Genomic DNA, 18,495 nt, shown 5'->3' on the forward strand with positions numbered 1-18,495 from the left:
CCACACTCTCAGACAGTGCGTTCCAGATGCTAACCACTCAATTGACCCTGTCCACCAGCCTTTCAGGCAGTTCATTCCAGATCCTAACCACTCGATTGACCATGTCCACCAGCTTTTCAGGCAGTGCATTCCAGATGCTAACCACTCGATTAACGCTGTCTGCACCACACTCTCAGACAGTGCATTCCAGATCCTAACCACTCGATTGCACCTTCCTCCACCTCAATCTCAGGCAGTGCATTCCCGATCCTAACCACTCGATTGAACCTGCCTCCACCACTCTCAGGCAGTGCATTCCAGATCCCAACTACTCGATTGACCCTGTCTCCACCACACTCTCAGGCAGTGCATTCCAGTTCCTAACCACTCGATTAACCCTGTCTTCACCACACTCTCAGGCAGTGCATTCCAGATCCTAACCACTCGCTTGACCCTGTCTCCACCAGCCTTTCATGCAGTGCATATCAGATCCTAACCACTCGATTAACGCTGTCTCCACCACACTCTCAGGCAGTGCATTCCAGATCCTAACCACTCGCTTGACTTTGTCTCCACCAGCCTTTCAGGCAGTGCGTTCTATATCCTAACCACTCGATTGAACCTGCCTCCACCACTCTCAGGCAGTGCATTCCAGATCCTAACCAATCGATTGACCCAGTCTCCATCACACTCTCAGGCAGTGCATTCCAGATCCTAACCACTCGATTGACCCTGTCTCCACCACATTCTCATACAGTGCATTCCAGATTTCAACTACTCGATTGACCCTGTCTCCACCACACACTCAGGCAGTGCATTCCAGATCCTAACCACTCGATTAAGCCTGTCTTCACCACACTCTCAGGCAGTGCATTCCAGATCCTAACCACTCGATTAAGCCTGTCTTCACCACACTCTCAGGCAGTGCATTCCAGATCCTAACCACTCGATTAAGCCTGTCTTCACCACAATCTCAGGCTGTGCATTCCAGATCCTAACCACTCGATTGACCCTGCCTCCACCACACTCTCAGGCAGTGCATTCCAGATCCTAACCACTCACCACTCGATTGACCGTCTTCATCACACTCAGGCGTTGCGTTCCAGATCCTAACCATTCGTTTCACTGTCTCCATTACACCCTCAGTGCATTCCAGACCTTAACTACTCGACTGACCCTGTCTCCACCACACTCTCAGACAGTACATTCCAGGTCCTAACCACGCGATTGACCCTGTCTCCACCACACTCTCTAGGAGTGCATTCCAGATCCTGACCACTCGATTAACCCTGTCTTCATCACATTCTGACAGTGTATTCCAGATCCGAACCACTCGATTGACCCTGTCTCCAACACACTCTCAGGCAGTGTATTCCAGATCCTGACCAGTCGATTAACCCTGTCATCATCACAGTCTGACAGTGTATTCCAGATCCTAACCACTCGATTGAACCTGCCTCCACTAATCTCAGACAGTACATTCCAAATCCTAACCATTCAATTGACACTGTCTCCATCACCCTCTCAGTGCATTCCAGATCCTTATAACTTGTTTGACTGTCTCCATTACACTCTCAGTGCATTCCAAAGCCTAACTACTCGATTGACCCTGTCTCCACCACAGTTTCAGACAGTTCGTTCCAGATCCTAACCACTTGATTGACCGTGTCTCCACCTCAATCTCAAGCTGTACATTCCAGATCCTAACCACCTAATTAACTCTGTGCCCATCACAATCTCAGACAGTGCATTCCAGATCCTAACCTCTCACCACTCGATTGACCGTCTTCATCACACTCAGGCAGTGCGTTCCAGATCCTAACCACTCGATTGAACCTGCCTCCACCACACTCTCAGGCAGTGCATTCTAGATCCCAACCTCACGATTGACCGTGTCTCCACCACACTCTCAGGCAGTGCATTCCAGATCCTCACCACTCGAAAGAACCTGCCTCCACTACTCTTAGACAGTACATTCCAGATCCTAACCATTCGATGGACCCAGTCTCCATCTCACTCTCAACGCATTCAAGACCCTAACTACTTGACTGAACCTGCCTCCAGCACACTCTGAGGCAGTGCATATCAGATCCAAACCACTCGATTGACCTTGTCTCCATCACACTCTCAGACAGTGCATTCCAGATCCTAACCACTCGATTGAACCTGCCTCCACCAGCCTTTCAGGGAGTGCATTCCAGATCCTAACCACTCGATTAACGCTGTCTTCACCACACTCTCAGGCAGTGCATTTCAGATTCTAACCACTCGATTGAACCTGCCTCCCTTAGCTCTCACAGTGCATTCCATATCCTAACCATTCAACTGCCCCTGTCTCCATCACACTCGCAGTGCATTCCAGATCCTTATAACTCGATTGACTGTCTCCATTACACTCTCAGTGCATTCTAAAGCCTAACTACTCGAATGACCCTGTCTCCACCAATCTCAGCAAGCGCATTCCAGATCTCAACTTCTCGATTGACCCTGTCTCCACCACAAGCTCAGACAGTGCATTCCATATCCTAACCACTCGATTGAACCTGCCTCCACCACACTCTAATACAATGCATTCCAGATCCTAACCACTCAATTAACTCTGTGCCCATCACACTCAGGCAGTGCGTTCCAGAACCTAACCACCCGTTTCACTGTCTCCCTTACACTCTCAGTGCATTCCAGACCCTAACTACTCGATTGACCCTGTCTCCACCACACTCTCAGACAGTACATTCCAGGTCCTAACCACTCAATTGACCCTGTCTCCACCACACTCTCAGGCAGTGCATTCCAGATCCTAACCACTCGATTGAACCTGCCTCCACCACACTCTCAGGCAGTGCATTCTAGATCCCAACCTCACGATTGACCGTGTCTCCACCACACTCTCAGGCAGTGCATTCCAGATCCTCACCACTCGAAAGAACCTGCCTCCACTACTCTTAGACAGTACATTCCAGATCCTAACCATTCGATGGACCCAGTCTCCATCTCACTCTCAACGCATTCAAGACCCTAACTACTTGACTGAACCTGCCTCCAGCACACTCTGAGGCAGTGCATATCAGATCCAAACCACTCGATTGACCTTGTCTCCATCACACTCTCAGACAGTGCATTCCAGATCCTAACCACTCGATTCAACCTGCCTCCACCAGCCTTTCAGGGAGTGCATTCCAGATCCTAACCACTCGATTATCGCTGTCTTCACCACACTCTCAGGCAGTGCATTTCAGATTCTAACCACTCGATTGAACCTGCCTCCCTTAGCTCTCACAGTGCATTCCATATCCTAACCATTCAACTGCCCCTGTCTCCATCACACTCGCAGTGCATTCCAGATCCTTATAACTCGATTGACTGTCTCCATTACACTCTCAGTGCATTCTAAAGCCTAACTACTCGAATGACCCTGTCTCCACCAATCTCAGCAAGCGCATTCCAGATCCCAACTTCTCGATTGACCCTGTCTCCACCACAAGCTCAGACAGTGCATTCCATATCCTAACCACTCGATTGAACCTGCCTCCACCACACTCAGGCAGTGCGTTCCAGATCCTAACCACCTGTTTCACTGTCTCCCTTACACTCTCAGTGCATTCCAGACCCTAACTACTCGATTGACCCTGTCTCCACCACACTCTCAGACAGTACATTCCAGGTCCTAACCACTCGATTGACCCTGTCTCCACCACAGTTTCAGACAGTGCATTCCAGATCCTAATCACTCGATTGACCCTGTCTCCACCAAACCCTATGGGAGTGCTTTCCAGATCCTGACCACTTGACTGACACTTTCTCCACCACACTCACAGACATTGCATTCCAGATCATAACCACTCGATTGAACCTGCATCCACTAGTCTCAGACAGTACATTCCAGATCCTAACCGTTCAATAGACCCTGTCTCCATCACACTCTCAGTGCATTCCAGATCCTAAAACTCGATTGACTGTCTCCATTACACTCTCAGTGCATTCCAGAGCCTAACTACTCGATTGACGCTGTCTCCACCACAGTTTCAGGCAGTGCATTCCAGATCCGAACCACTCGATTTACTCTGTCTCCATCACACCCTCATACAGTGCATTCCAGATCCTAACCACTCGATTCAACATGCCTGCACCACAATCTCAGGCAGTGCATTCCAGATCCTAACCATTCAATTGATCCGGTCTCCACCACACTCTCAGACAGTGCATTCCAGATCCTAACCACTTGATTGAACCTGCCTCCACCAGCCTTTCAGGCAGTGAATTCCAGGTCCTAACCACTCGATTGACCCTATCAGGACCACACTCTCAGACAGTGCGTTCCAGATCCTAACCACTTGATTGACCCTGTCTACATCACACACAGGCTGTGCGTTTCAGATGCTAACCACTGTATTGACTGTCTCCATTGCACTTTCAGTGGATTCCAGCCCCTAAGTACTCGATTGACCCTGTCTCCACCACATTCTCAGGCAGTGCATTCCAGATCCTAACAACTCGATTAACCCTGTCTCCACCACACTCTCAGGCAGTGCATTCCAGATCCTAACAACTCGATTAACCCTGTCTCCACCACACTCTCAGGCAGTGCATTCCAGATCCTAACCACTCGCTTGACCCTGTCTCCACCAGCCTTTCAGGCAGTGCATTCCAGATCCTACCACTCGATTGACCGTGTCTACACCACACTATCAGGCAGTGCATTCCAGATCCTAACCACTCGGTTGACCCTGTCCACCAGCCTTTCAGGCAGTGCATTCCAGATCCTAACCACTCGATTAACGCTGTCTGCACCACACTCTCAGACAGTGCATTCCAGATCCTAACCACTCGATTGACCCTGTCTCCATCACAGTCTCATACAGTGCATTCCAGATCCTAACCACTCGATTGAACCTTCCTCCACCTCAATCTCAGGCAGTGCATTCCAGATCCCAACTACTCGATTGACCCTGTCTCCACCACACTCTCAGGCAGTGCATTCCAGTTCCTAACCACTCGATTAACCCTGTCTTCACCACACTCTCAGGCAGTGCATTCCAGTTCCTAACCACTCGATTGAACCTGCCTCCACCAGCCTTTCAGGGAGTGCATTCCAGATCCTAACCACTCGATTATCGCTGTCTTCACCACACTCTCAGGCAGTGCATTCCAGATCCTAACCACTTGATTGACCCAGTCTCCATCACACTGTCAGACAGTGCATTCCAGATCCTAACCACTCGATTGAACCTGCCTCCCTTACCTCTCACAGTGCATTCCAGATCCTTATAACTCGACTGACTGTCTCCATTACACTCTCAGTGCATTCTAAAGCCTAACTACTCGAATGACCCTGTCTCCACCACAATTTCAGACAGTACATTCCAGATCCTAATCACTCGATTGAACCTGTCTCCACCACTCTCAGCAAGCGCATTCCAGATCCCAACTTCTCGATTGACCCTGTCTCCACCACAAGCTCAGACAGTGCATTCCATATCCTAAGCACTCGATTGAACCTGCCTCCACCACACTCTAAGACAATGCATTCCAGATCCTAACCACTCAATTAACTCTGTGCCCATCACACTCAGGCAGTGCGTTCCAGATCCTAACCACCCGTTTCACTGTCTCCCTTACACTCTCAGTGCATTCCAGACCCTAACTACTCGATTGACCCTGTCTCCACCACACTCTCAGACAGTACATTCCAGGTCCTAACCACTCGATTGACCCTGCCTCCACCACAGTTTCAGACAGTGCATTCCAGATCCTAATCACTCGATTGACCCTGTCTCCACAACACTCTCGGACAGTGCATTCCAGATGCTAACCACTCGATTAACCCTGTCTTCACCACACTCTCAGGCAGTGCTTTTCGGATCCTAACCACTTGCTTGACCCTGTCTCCACCAGCCTTTCAGGCAGTGCATTCCAGGTCGTAACCACTCGATTGAACCTGCCTCCACCACACTCAGACAGTGCATTCCAGACCCTAACTACTTGACTGAACCTGCCTCCAGCACACTCTCAGGCAGTGCATATCAGATCCTAACCACTCGATTGACACTGTCTCCATCACAATCTCAGACATTGCATTCCAGATCCTAGCCACTCGATTGAACCTGTCTTCACTACACTCTCGGTGCATCCCAGATCCTTATAACTCGATTGACTGTCTCCATCACACTTTCAGCGCGTTCCAGATCCTCACCATTCGATTGACCTGTCTCCACCACACACTCAGACAGTTTATTCCAGATCCTAATTCTCGATTGAACCTGTCTGCACGACACTCTCAGGCAGTACATTCCAGATCCTAACAACTCTATTAACCCTGTCTCCATCACATTCAGACAGTGCATTCCAGATCCTAACCATTTGAATGAACCTGCCTCCAACACTCTCAGGCAATGCATTTCAGATCCTAACCACTTGATTGACCTTGTCTGCACCGCACTCTCAGACAGTGCATTCCAGATCCCAACTACTCGATTGTCCCTGTCTCCACCACACTCTCAGACAGTACATTCCAGGTCCTAACCACGCGATTGACCCTGTCACCACCAAACTCTATGGAAGTGCTTTCCAGATCCTGACCACTCGATTAACCCTGTCTCCATTACACTCTCAGTGCATTCCAGATCCTAATAACTCGATTGACTGTCTCCATTACACTCTCAGTGCATTCCAGAGCCTAACTACTCGATTGACCCTGTCTCCACCACAGTTTCAGACAGTGCATTCCAGATCCTAACCACTTACTTGACCCTGTCTCCACCACACTATCGGGCAGTGCATTCCAGATCCTGACCACTCGATTAACCCTGTCTTCACCACACTCTCAGGCAGTGCATTCCAGATCCTAACCACTAGCTTGACGCTGTCTCCACCAGGCTTTCAGGCAGTGTATTCCAGATGCTACCAACTCGATTGAACCTGCCTCCACCACAATCTCTGGCAGTGCATTCCAGATCCTAACCACTCGATTGAACATGCCTCCACCACAATCACAGACAGTGCATTCCAGATCCTAACCACTCGATTGACCCTGTCTTCATCACACACAGGCAGTGCGTTTCAGATACTAAACACTGTATTGGCTGTCTCCATTGCACTCTCAGTGAATTCCAGACCCTCACCACTCGATTTAACCTTCCTCCACCACATTCTCAGGCAGTGCATTCCAGATCCTAACCATTCGATTGACCCTGTCTCCAACACACACTCACGCAGTGCATTCCAGATCCTAACCACTCGATTGACCCTGTCTCCACCACAATCTCTGGCAGTGCATTCCAGATCCTAACCACTCGATTGACCCTGTCTCCACCACACTCTCAGACAGTGCATTCCAGAACATAACCACTCAATTGACCCTGTCTGCACCACACTCTCAGACAGTGCATTCCAGATCCTAATCACTCAATTGACCCAGTCGACATCACACTCAGGCAGTGCGTTTCAGATGCTAACCACTGTATTGACTGTCTCCATTGCACTCTCAGTGCATTCCAGATCCTAACCACTCGATTGACCCGGTCTCCACCACACTCTCAGACAGTGCATTCCATATCCTAACCACTCGATTGACCCTGTCTCCACCACACTCTCAGGCAGTGCATTCCATATCCTAACCACTCGATTGACCCTGTCTGCACCACACTCTCAGACAGTGCATTCGAGATCCTAATCACGCAATTGACCCTGCCTCCACCACTTTCAGGCAGTGCATTCCAGATCCTAACCACTCGATTAAGCCTGTCTTCACCACACTCTCAGGCAGTGCATTCCAGATCCTAACCACTCGATTAAGCCTGTCTACACCACACTCTCAGGCAGAGCATTCCAGATCCTAACCACTCGATTTAGCCTGTCTTCACCACACTCTCAGGCTGTGCATTCCAGATCCTAACCACTCGATTGACCCTGCCTCCACCACACTCAGGCAGTGCATTCCAGATCCTAACCACTCACCACTCGATTGACCGTCTTCATCACACTCAGGCGTTGCGTTCCAGACCCTAACTACTCGACTGACCCTGTCTCCACCACACTCTCAGACAGTACATTACAGGTCCTAACTTCGCGATTGACCCTGTCTCCACCACACTCACTAGGAGAGCATTCCAGATCCTGACCACTCGATTAACCCTGTCTTCATCACACTCTGACAGTGTATTCCAGATCCTAACCACTCGATTGACCCTGTCTCCAACACACTCTCAGGCAGTGCATTCCAGATCCTGACCAGTCGATTAACCCTGTCTTCATCACACTCTCAGACAGTGCATTCCAGATCCTAACCACTCGATTGAACCTGCCTCCACCAGCCTTTCAGGGAGTGCATTCCAGATCCTAACCACTCGATTAACGCTGTCTTCACCACACTCTCAGGCAGTGCATTCCAGATCCTAACCACTCAATTGAACCTGCCTCCCTTACCTCTCACAGTGCATTCCAGATACTAACCATGCAACTGCCCCTGTCTCCATCACACTCGCAGTGCATTCCAGATCCTTATAACTCGATTGACTGTCTCCATTACACTCTCAGTGCATTCTAAAGCCTAACTACTCGAATGACCCTGTCTCCACCACAATTTCAGACAGTACATTCCAGATCCTAATCACTTGATTGACCCTGTCTCCACCACACACTCAGACAGTGCATTCCAGATCCTAACCACTCAATTAACTCTGTGCCCATCACAATCTCAGACAGTGCATTCCAGACCCTAAACACTTGACTGAACCTGCCTCCACCACACACTCAGACAGTGCATTCCAGATCCTATCCACTCGATTGACCGTGTCTCCATCACACTCTCAGGCAGTGGGTTCCAGATACTAACCACTCGATTGACCCTGTCCACCAGCCTTTCAGGCAGTGCATTCCTGATCCTATCCACTCAATTGAAACTGCCTCCACTACTCTCACAGTGCATTCCAGATCCTAACCACTCGATTAAGCTTGTCTTCACCACTCTCTCAGACAGTGCATTCCAGATGCTAACCACTCGATTGAATCTGCCTCCACTACTCTTAGAGAGTACATTCCAGATCCTAACCATTCGATGGACCCAGTCTCCATCACACTCTCAACGCATTCCAGACCCTAACTACCTGTCTGAACCTGCCTCCAGCACACTCTGAGGCAGTGCATATCAGATCCTAACCACTCGATTGACCCTATCTCCACCACATTCTCAGGCAGTGCATTCCAGACCCTAACCACTCGATTGACCGTGTCTCCACCACACTCTCAGGCAGTGCGTTCCAGATACTAACCACTCGATTGACCCTGTCCACCAGCCTTTCAGGCAGTGCATTCCAGATCCTAACCACTCGATTGACCCTGTCCACCAACCTTTCAGGCAGTGCATTCCAGATCCTAACCACTCGATTGAACATTCCTCCACCTCAATCTCAGGCAGTGTATTCCAGACCCTAACCACTCGATTGAACCTGTCTCCACCACACTCTCAGGCAGTGCGTTCCAGATGCTAACCACTCAATTGACCCTGTCCACCAGCCTTTCAGGCAGTGCATTCCAGATCCTAACCACTCGATTGACCTTGTCCACCAGCCTTTCAGGCAGTGCATTCCAGATGCTAACCACTCGATTAACGCTGTCTGCACCACACTCTCAGACAGTGCATTCCAGATCCTAACCACTCGATTGACCCTTCCTCCACCTCAATCTCAGGCAGTGCATTCCCGATCCTAACCAGTCGATTGAACCTGCCTCCACCACTCTCAAGCAGTGCATTCCAGATCCCAACTACTCGATTGACCCTGTCTCCACCACACTCTCAGGCAGTGCATTCCAGTTCCTAACCACACGATTAACCCTGTCTTCTCCACACTCTCAGGCAGTGCATTCCAGTTCCTAACCACTCGCTTGACCCTGTCTCCACCAGCCTTTCATGCAGTGCATATCAGATCCTAACCACTCGATTAATGCTGTCTCCACCACACTCTCAGGCAGTGCATTCCAGATCCTAACCACTTGCTTGACCCTGTCTCCACCAGCCTTTCAGGCAGTGCATTCCAGATCCTAACCACTCGATTGAACCTGCCTCCACCACTCTCAGGCAGTGCATTCCAGATCCTAACCACTCGATTGACCCAGTCTCCATCACACTCTCAAACAGTGCATTCCAGATCCTAACCACTCGATTGAACCTGCCTCTACCACATTCTCAGGCAGTGCATTCCAGATCCCAACTACTCGATTGACCCTGTCTCCACCACACACTCAGGCAGTGCATTCCAGATCCTAACCACTCGATTAAGCCAGTCTTCACCACACTCTCAGGCAGTGCATTCCAGATCCTAACCACTCGATTAAGCCTGTCTTCACCACACTCTCAGGCAGTGCATTCCAGATCCTAACTACTCGATTAAGCCTGTCTTCACCACACTCTGACAGTGTATTCCAGATCCTAACCACTCGATTGACCCTGTCTCCAACACACTCTCAGGCAGTGCATTCCAGATCCTGACCACTCGATTAACCCTGTCTTCATCACACTCTGACAGTGTATTCCAGATCCTAACCACTCGATTGACCCTGTCTCCAACACACTCTCAGGCAGTGCATTCCAGATCCTGACCAGTCGATTAACCCTGTCTTCATCACACTCTGACAGTGTATTCCATATCCTAACCACTCGATTGAACCTGCCTCCACCACACTCTCAGTGCATTCCAGATCCTAACCACTCGATTGAACCTGCCTCCACTAATCTCAGACAGTACATTCCAGATCCTAACCATTCAATTGACACTGTCTCCATCACACTCTCAGTGCATTCCAGATCCTTATAACTTGTTTGACTGTCTCCATTACACTCTCAGTGCATTCCAAAGCCTAACTACTCGATTAACCCTGTCTCCACCACAGTTTCAGACAGTTCGTTCCAGATCCTAACCACTTGATTGAGCGTGTCTCCACCTCACTCTCAAGCAGTACATTCCAGATCCTAACCACCTAATTAACTGTGTGCCCATCACACTCTCAGACAGTGCATTCCAGATCCTAACCACTCACCACTCGATTGACCGTCTTCATCACACTCAGGCAGTGCGTTCCAGATCCTAACCACTCGTGTCACTGTCTCCATTACACTCTCAGGCAGTGCATTCCAGATCCTAACCACTCGATTAATGCTGTCTCCACCACACTCTCAGGCAGTGCATTCCAGATCCTAACCACTCGATTGAACCTGCCTCCACCACACTCTCAGGCAGTGCATTCCAGATCCCAACCTCACGATTGACCGTGTCTCCACCACACTCTCAGGCAGTGCATTCCAGATCCTCACCACTCGAAAGAACCTGCCTCCACTACTCTTAGACAGTACATTCCAGATCCTAACCATTCGATGGACCCAGTCTCCATCTCACTCTCAACGCATTCAAGACCCTAACTATTTGACTGAACCTGCCTCCAGCACACTCTGAGGCAGTGCATATCAGATCCAAACCACTCGATTGACCCTGTCTCCATCACACTCTCAGACAGTGCATTCCAGACCCTAACCACTCGATTGAACCTGCCTCCACCAGCCTTTCAGGGTGTGCATTCCAGATCCTAACCACTCGATTAACGCTGTCTTCACCACACTCTCAGGCAGTGCTTTCCAGATCCTAACCACTGCATTGAACCTGCCTCCCTTACCTCTCACAGTGCATTCCAGATCCTAACCATTCAACTGCCCCTGTCTCCATCACACTCGCAGTGCATTCCAGATCCTTATAACTCGATTGACTGTCTCCATTACACTCTCAGTGCATTCTAAAGCCTAACTACTCGAATGACCCTGTCTCCACCACAATTTCAGACAGTACATTCCAGATCCTAATCACTCGATTGACCCTGTCTCCACCACTCTCAGCAAGCGCATTCCAGATCCCAACTTCTCGATTGACCCTGTCTCCACCAGACTTTCATGCAGTGCATATCAGATCCTAACCACTCGATTAACGCTGTCTCCACCACACTCTCAGGCAGTGCATTCCAGATCCTAATCACTCGCTTGACTCTGTCTCCACCAGCCTTTCAGGCAGTGCGTTCTATATCCTAACCACTCGATTGAACCTGCCTCCACCACTCTCAGGCAGTGCATTCCAGATCCTAACCACTCGATTGACCCAGTCTCCATCACACTCTCAAACAGTGCATTCCAGATCCTAACCACTCGATTGAACCTGCCTCTACCACATTCTCAGGCAGTGCATTCCAGATCCTAACCACTCGATTAAGCCTGTCTTCACCACACTCTGAGGCAGTGCATTCCAGATCCTAACCACTCGATTAAGCCTGTCTTCACCACACTCTTGGGCAGTGCATTCCAGATCCTAACCACTCGATTAAGCCTGTCTTCACCACAATCTCAGGCTGTGCATTCCAGATCCTAACCACTCGATTGACCCTGCCTCCACCACACTCTCAGGCAGTGCATTCCAGATCCTAACCACTCACCACGCGATTGACCGTCTTCATCACGCTCAGTCGTTGCGTTCCAGATCCTAACCATTCGTTTCACTGTCTCCATTCCACGGTCAGTGCATTCCAGACCCTAACTACTCGACTGACCCTGTCTCCACCAACCTCTCAGACAGTACATTCCAGGTCCGAACCACGCGATTGACCCTGTCTCCACCACACTCTCTAGGAGTGCATTCCAGATCCTGACCACTCGATTAACCCTGTCTTCATCACACTCTGACAGTGTATTCCAGATCCTAACCACTTACTTGACCCTGTCTCCACCACACTATCGGGCAGTGCATTCCAGATCCTAACCACTAGCTTGACGCTGTCTCCACCAGGCTTTCAGCCAGTGTATTCCAGATGCTACCAACTCGATTGAACCTGCCTCCACCACAATCACAGACAGTGCATTCCAGATCCTAACCACTCGATTGACCCTGTCTTCATCACACACAGGCAGTGCGTTTCAGATACTAAACACTGTATTGACTGTCTCCATTGCACTCTCAGTGAATTCCAGACCCTCACCACTCGATTTAACCTTCCTCCACCACATTCTCAGGCAGTGCATTCCAGATCATAACCACTCGATTGACCCTGTCTCCAACACACACTCACGCAGTGCATTCCAGATCCTAACCACTCGATTGACCCTGTCTCCACCACAATCTCTGGCAGTGCATTCCAGATCCTAACCACTCGATTGACCCTGTCTCCACCACACTCTCAGACAGTGCATTCCAGAACATAACCACTCAATTGACCCTGTCTGCACCACACTCTCAGACAGTGCATTCCAGATCCTAATCACTCAATTGACCCAGTCGACATCACACTCAGGCAGTGCGTTTCAGATGCTAACCACTGTATTGACTGTCTCCATTGCACTCTCAGTGCATTCCAGATCCTAACCACTCGATTGACCCGGTCTCCACCACACTCTCAGACAGTGCATTCCATATCCTAACCACTCGATTGACCCTGTCTCCACCACACTCTCAGGCAGTGCATTCCATATCCTAACCACTCGATTGACCCTGTCTGCACCACACTCTCAGACAGTGCATTCGAGATCCTAATCACGCAATTGACCCTGCCTCCACCACTCTCAGGCAGTGCATTCCAGATCCTAACCACTCGATTAAGCCTGTCTTCACCACACTCTCAGGCAGTGCATTCCAGATCCTAACCACTCGATTAAGCCTGTCTTCACCACACTCTCAGGCAGTGCATTCCAGATCCTAACCACTCGATTTAGCCTGTCTTCACCACACTCTCAGGCAGTGCATTCCAGATCCTAACCACTCGATTGACCCTGCCTCCACCACACTCAGGCAGTGCATTCCAGATCCTAACCACTCACCACTCGATTGACCGTCTTCATCACACTCAGGCGTTGCGTTCCAGACCCTAACTACTCGACTGACCCTGTCTCCACCACACTCTCAGACAGTACATTCCAGGTCCTAACTTCGCGATTGACCCTGTCTCCACCACACTCACTAGGAGAGCATTCCAGATCCTGACCACTCGATTAACCCTGTCTTCATCACACTCTGACAGTGTATTCCAGATCCTAACCACTCGATTGACCCTGTCTCCAACACACTCTCAGGCAGTGCATTCCAGATCCTGACCAGTCGATTACCCCTGTCTTCATCACACTCTGACAGTGTATTCCATATCCTAACCACTCGATTGAACCTACCTCCACCACACTCTCAGTGCATTCCAGATCCTAACCACTCGATTGAACCTGCCTCCACTAATCTCAGACAGTACATTCCAGATCCTAACCATTCAATTGACACTGTCTCCATCACACTCTCAGTGCATTCCAGATCCTTATAACTTGTTTGACTGTCTCCATTATACTCTCAGTGCATTCCAAAGCCTAACTACTCGATTGACCCTGTCTCCACCACAGTTTCAGACAGTTCGTTCCAGATCCTAACCACTTGATTGAGCGTGTCTCCACCTCACTCTCAAGCAGTACATTCCAGATCCTAACCACCTAATTAACTGTGTGCCCATCACAATCTCAGACAGTGCATTCCAGATCCTAACCACTCACCACTCGATTGACCGTCTTCATCACACTCAGGCAGTGCGTTCCAGATCCTAACCACTCGTGTCACTGTCTCCATTACGCTCTCAGGCAGTGCATTCCAGATCCTAACCACTCGATTAATGCTGTCTTCACGACACTCTCAGGCTTTACAATCCAGATCCTAACCACGCGCTTGACCCTGTCTCCACCACACTCTCAGGCAGTGCATTCCAGATCCTTACCGCTCGATTGAACCTGCCTCCACCACACTCTCAGGCAGTGCATTCCAGATCCCAACCTCACGATTGACCGTGTCTCCACCACACTCTCAGGCAGTGCATTCCAGATCCTCACCACTCGAAAGAACCTGCTTCCACTACTCTTAGACAGTACATTCCAGATCCTAACCATTCGATGGACCCAGTCTCCATCTCACTCTCAACGCATTCAAGACCCTAACTATTTGACTGAACCTGCCTCCAGCACACTCTGAGGCAGTGCATATCAGATCCAAACCACTCGATTGACCCTGTCTCCATCACACTCTCAGACAGTGCATTCCAGATCCTAACCACTCGATTAACGCTGTCTTCACCACACTCTCAGGCAGTGCATTCCAGATCCTAACCACTCAATTGAACCTGCCTCCCTTACCTCTCACAGTGCATTCCAGATCCTAACCATTCAACTGCCCCTGTCTCCATCACACTCGCAGTGCATTCCAGATCCTTATAACTCGATTGACTGTCTCCATTACACTCTCAGTGCATTCTAAAGCCTAACTACTCGAATGACCCTGTCTCCACCACAATTTCAGACAGTACATTCCAGACCCTAAACACTTGACTGAACCTGCCTCCACCACACACTCAGACAGTGCATTCCAGATCCTATCCAGTCGATTGACCGTGTCTCCACCACACTCTCAGGCAGTGGGTTCCAGATACTAACCACTCGATTGACCCTGTCCACCAGCCTTTCAGGCAGTGCATTCCTGATCCTATCCACTCAATTGAAACTGCCTCCACTACTCTCACAGTGCATTCCAGATCCTAACCACTCGATTGAACCTGCCTCCACCACACTCTCAGGCAGTGCATTCCAGATCCCAACCTCACGATTGACCGTGTCTCCACCACACTCTCAGGCAGTGCATTCCAGATCCTCACCACTCGAAAGAACCTGCTTCCACTACTCTTAGACAGTACATTCCAGATCCTAACCATTCGATGGACCCAGTCTCCATCTCACTCTCAACGCATTCAAGACCCTAACTATTTGACTGAACCTGCCTCCAGCACACTCTGAGGCAGTGCATATCAGATCCAAACCACTCGATTGACCCTGTCTCCATCACACTCTCAGACAGTGCATTCCAGATCCTAACCACTCGATTGAACCTGCCTCCACCAGCCTTTCAGGGAGTGCATTCCAGATCCTAACCACTCGATTAACGCTGTCTTCACCACACTCTCAGGCAGTGCATTCCAGATCCTAACCACTCAATTGAACCTGCCTCCCTTACCTCTCACAGTGCATTCCAGATCCTAACCATTCAACTGCCCCTGTCTCCATCACACTCGCAGTGCATTCCAGATCCTTATAACTCGATTGACTGTCTCCATTACACTCTCAGTGCATTCTAAAGCCTAACTACTCGAATGACCCTGTCTCCACCACAATTTCAGACAGTACATTCCAGACCCTAAACACTTGACTGAACCTGCCTCCACCACACACTCAGACAGTGCATTCCAGATCCTATCCAGTCGATTGACCGTGTCTCCACCACACTCTCAGGCAGTGGGTTCCAGATACTAACCACTCGATTGACCCTGTCCACCAGCCTTTCAGGCAGTGCATTCCTGATCCTATCCACTCAATTGAAACTGCCTCCACTACTCTCACAGTGCATTCCAGATCCTAACCACTCGATTAAGCTTGTCTTCACCACTCTCTCAGACAGTGCATTCCAGATGCTAACCACTCGATTGAATCTGCCTCCACTACTCTTAGAGAGTACATTCCAGATCGTAACCATTCGATGGACCCAGTCTCCATCACACTCTCAACGCATTCCAGACCCTAACTACCTGTCTGAACCTGCCTCCAGCACACTCTGAGGCAGTGCATTCCAGACCCTAACCACTCGATTGACCGTGTCTCCATCACACTCTCAGGCAGTGCGTTCCAGATACTAACCACTCGATTGACCCTGTCCACCAGCCTTTCAGGCAGTGCATTCCAGATCCTAACCACTCGATTGACCCTGTCCACCAACCTTTCAGGCAGTGCATTCCAGATCCTAACCACTCGATTGAACATTCCTCCACCTCAATCTCAGGCAGTGTATTCCAGACCCTAACCACTCGATTGAACCTGTCTCCACCACACTCTCAGGCAGTGCGTTCCAGATGCTAACCACTCAATTGACCCTGTCCACCAGCCTTTCAGGCAGTGCATTCCAGATCCTAACCACTCGATTGACCTTGTCCACCAGCCTTTCAGGCAGTGCATTCCAGATGCTAACCACTCGATTAACGCTGTCTGCACCACACTCTCAGACAGTGCATTCCAGATCCTAACCACTCGATTGACCCTTCCTCCACCTCAATCTCAGGCAGTGCATTCCCGATCCTAACCAGTCGATTGAACCTGCCTCCACCACTCTCAAGCAGTGCATTCCAGATCCCAACTGCTCGATTGACCCTGTCTCCACCACACTCTCAGGCAGTGCATTCCAGTTCCTAACCACACGATTAACCCTGTCTTCACCACACTCTCAGGCAGTGCATTCCAGTTCCTAACCACTCGCTTGACCCTGTCTCCACCAGCCTTTCATGCAGTGCATATCAGATCCTAACCACTCGATTAATGCTGTCTCCACCACACTCTCAGGCAGTGCATTCCAGATCCTAACCACTCGCTTGACCCTGTCTCCATCAGCCTTTCAGGCAGTGCATTCCAGATCCTAACCACTCGATTGAACCTGCCTCCACCACTCTCAGGCTGTGCATTCCAGATCCTAACCACTCGATTGACCCAGTCTCCATCACACTCTCAAACAGTGCATTCCAGATCCTAACCACTCGATTGAACCTGCCTCTACCACATTCTCAGGCAGTGCATTCCAGATCCCAACTACTCGATTGACCCTGTCTCCACCACACACTCAGGCAGTGCATTCCAGATCCTAACCACTCGATTAAGCCTGTCTTCACCACACTCTCAGGCAGTGCATTCCAGATCCTAACCACTCGATTAAGCCTGTCTTCACCACACTCTCAGGCAGTGCATTCCAGATCCTAACCACTCGATTAAGCCTGTCTTCACCACACTCTGATAGTGTATTCCAGATCCTAACCACTCGATGGACCCAGTCTCCATCTCACTCTCAACGCATTCAAGACCCTAACTATTTGACTGAACCTGCCTCCAGCACACTCTGAGGCAGTGCATATCAGATCCAAACCACTCGATTGACCCTGTCTCCATCACACTCTCAGACAGTGCATTCCAGATCCTAACCACTCGATTGAACCTGCCTCCACCAGCCTTTCAGGGAGTGCATTCCAGATCCTAACCACTCGATTAACGCTGTCTTCACCACACTCTCAGGCAGTGCATTCCAGATCCTAACCACTCAATTGAACCTGCCTCCCTTACCTCTCACAGTGCATTCCAGATCCTAACCATTCAACTGCCCCTGTCTCCATCACACTCGCAGTGCATTCCAGATCCTTATAACTCGATTGACTGTCTCCATTACACTCTCAGTGCATTCTAAAGCCTAACTACTCGAATGACCCTGTCTCCACCACAATTTCAGACAGTACATTCCAGATCCTAATCACTCGATTGACCCTGTCTCCACCACAAGCTCAGACAGTGCATTCCATATCCTAACCACTCGATTGAACCTGCCTCCACCACACTCTAAGACAATGCATTCCAGATCCTAACTACTCAATTAACTCTGTGCCCATCAC

The sequence above is a fragment of the Carcharodon carcharias genome, assembly GCF_017639515.1.
Source record: "Carcharodon carcharias isolate sCarCar2 chromosome 33 unlocalized genomic scaffold, sCarCar2.pri SUPER_33_unloc_1, whole genome shotgun sequence".
In the NCBI taxonomy this organism is placed as follows: domain Eukaryota; kingdom Metazoa; phylum Chordata; class Chondrichthyes; order Lamniformes; family Lamnidae; genus Carcharodon; species Carcharodon carcharias.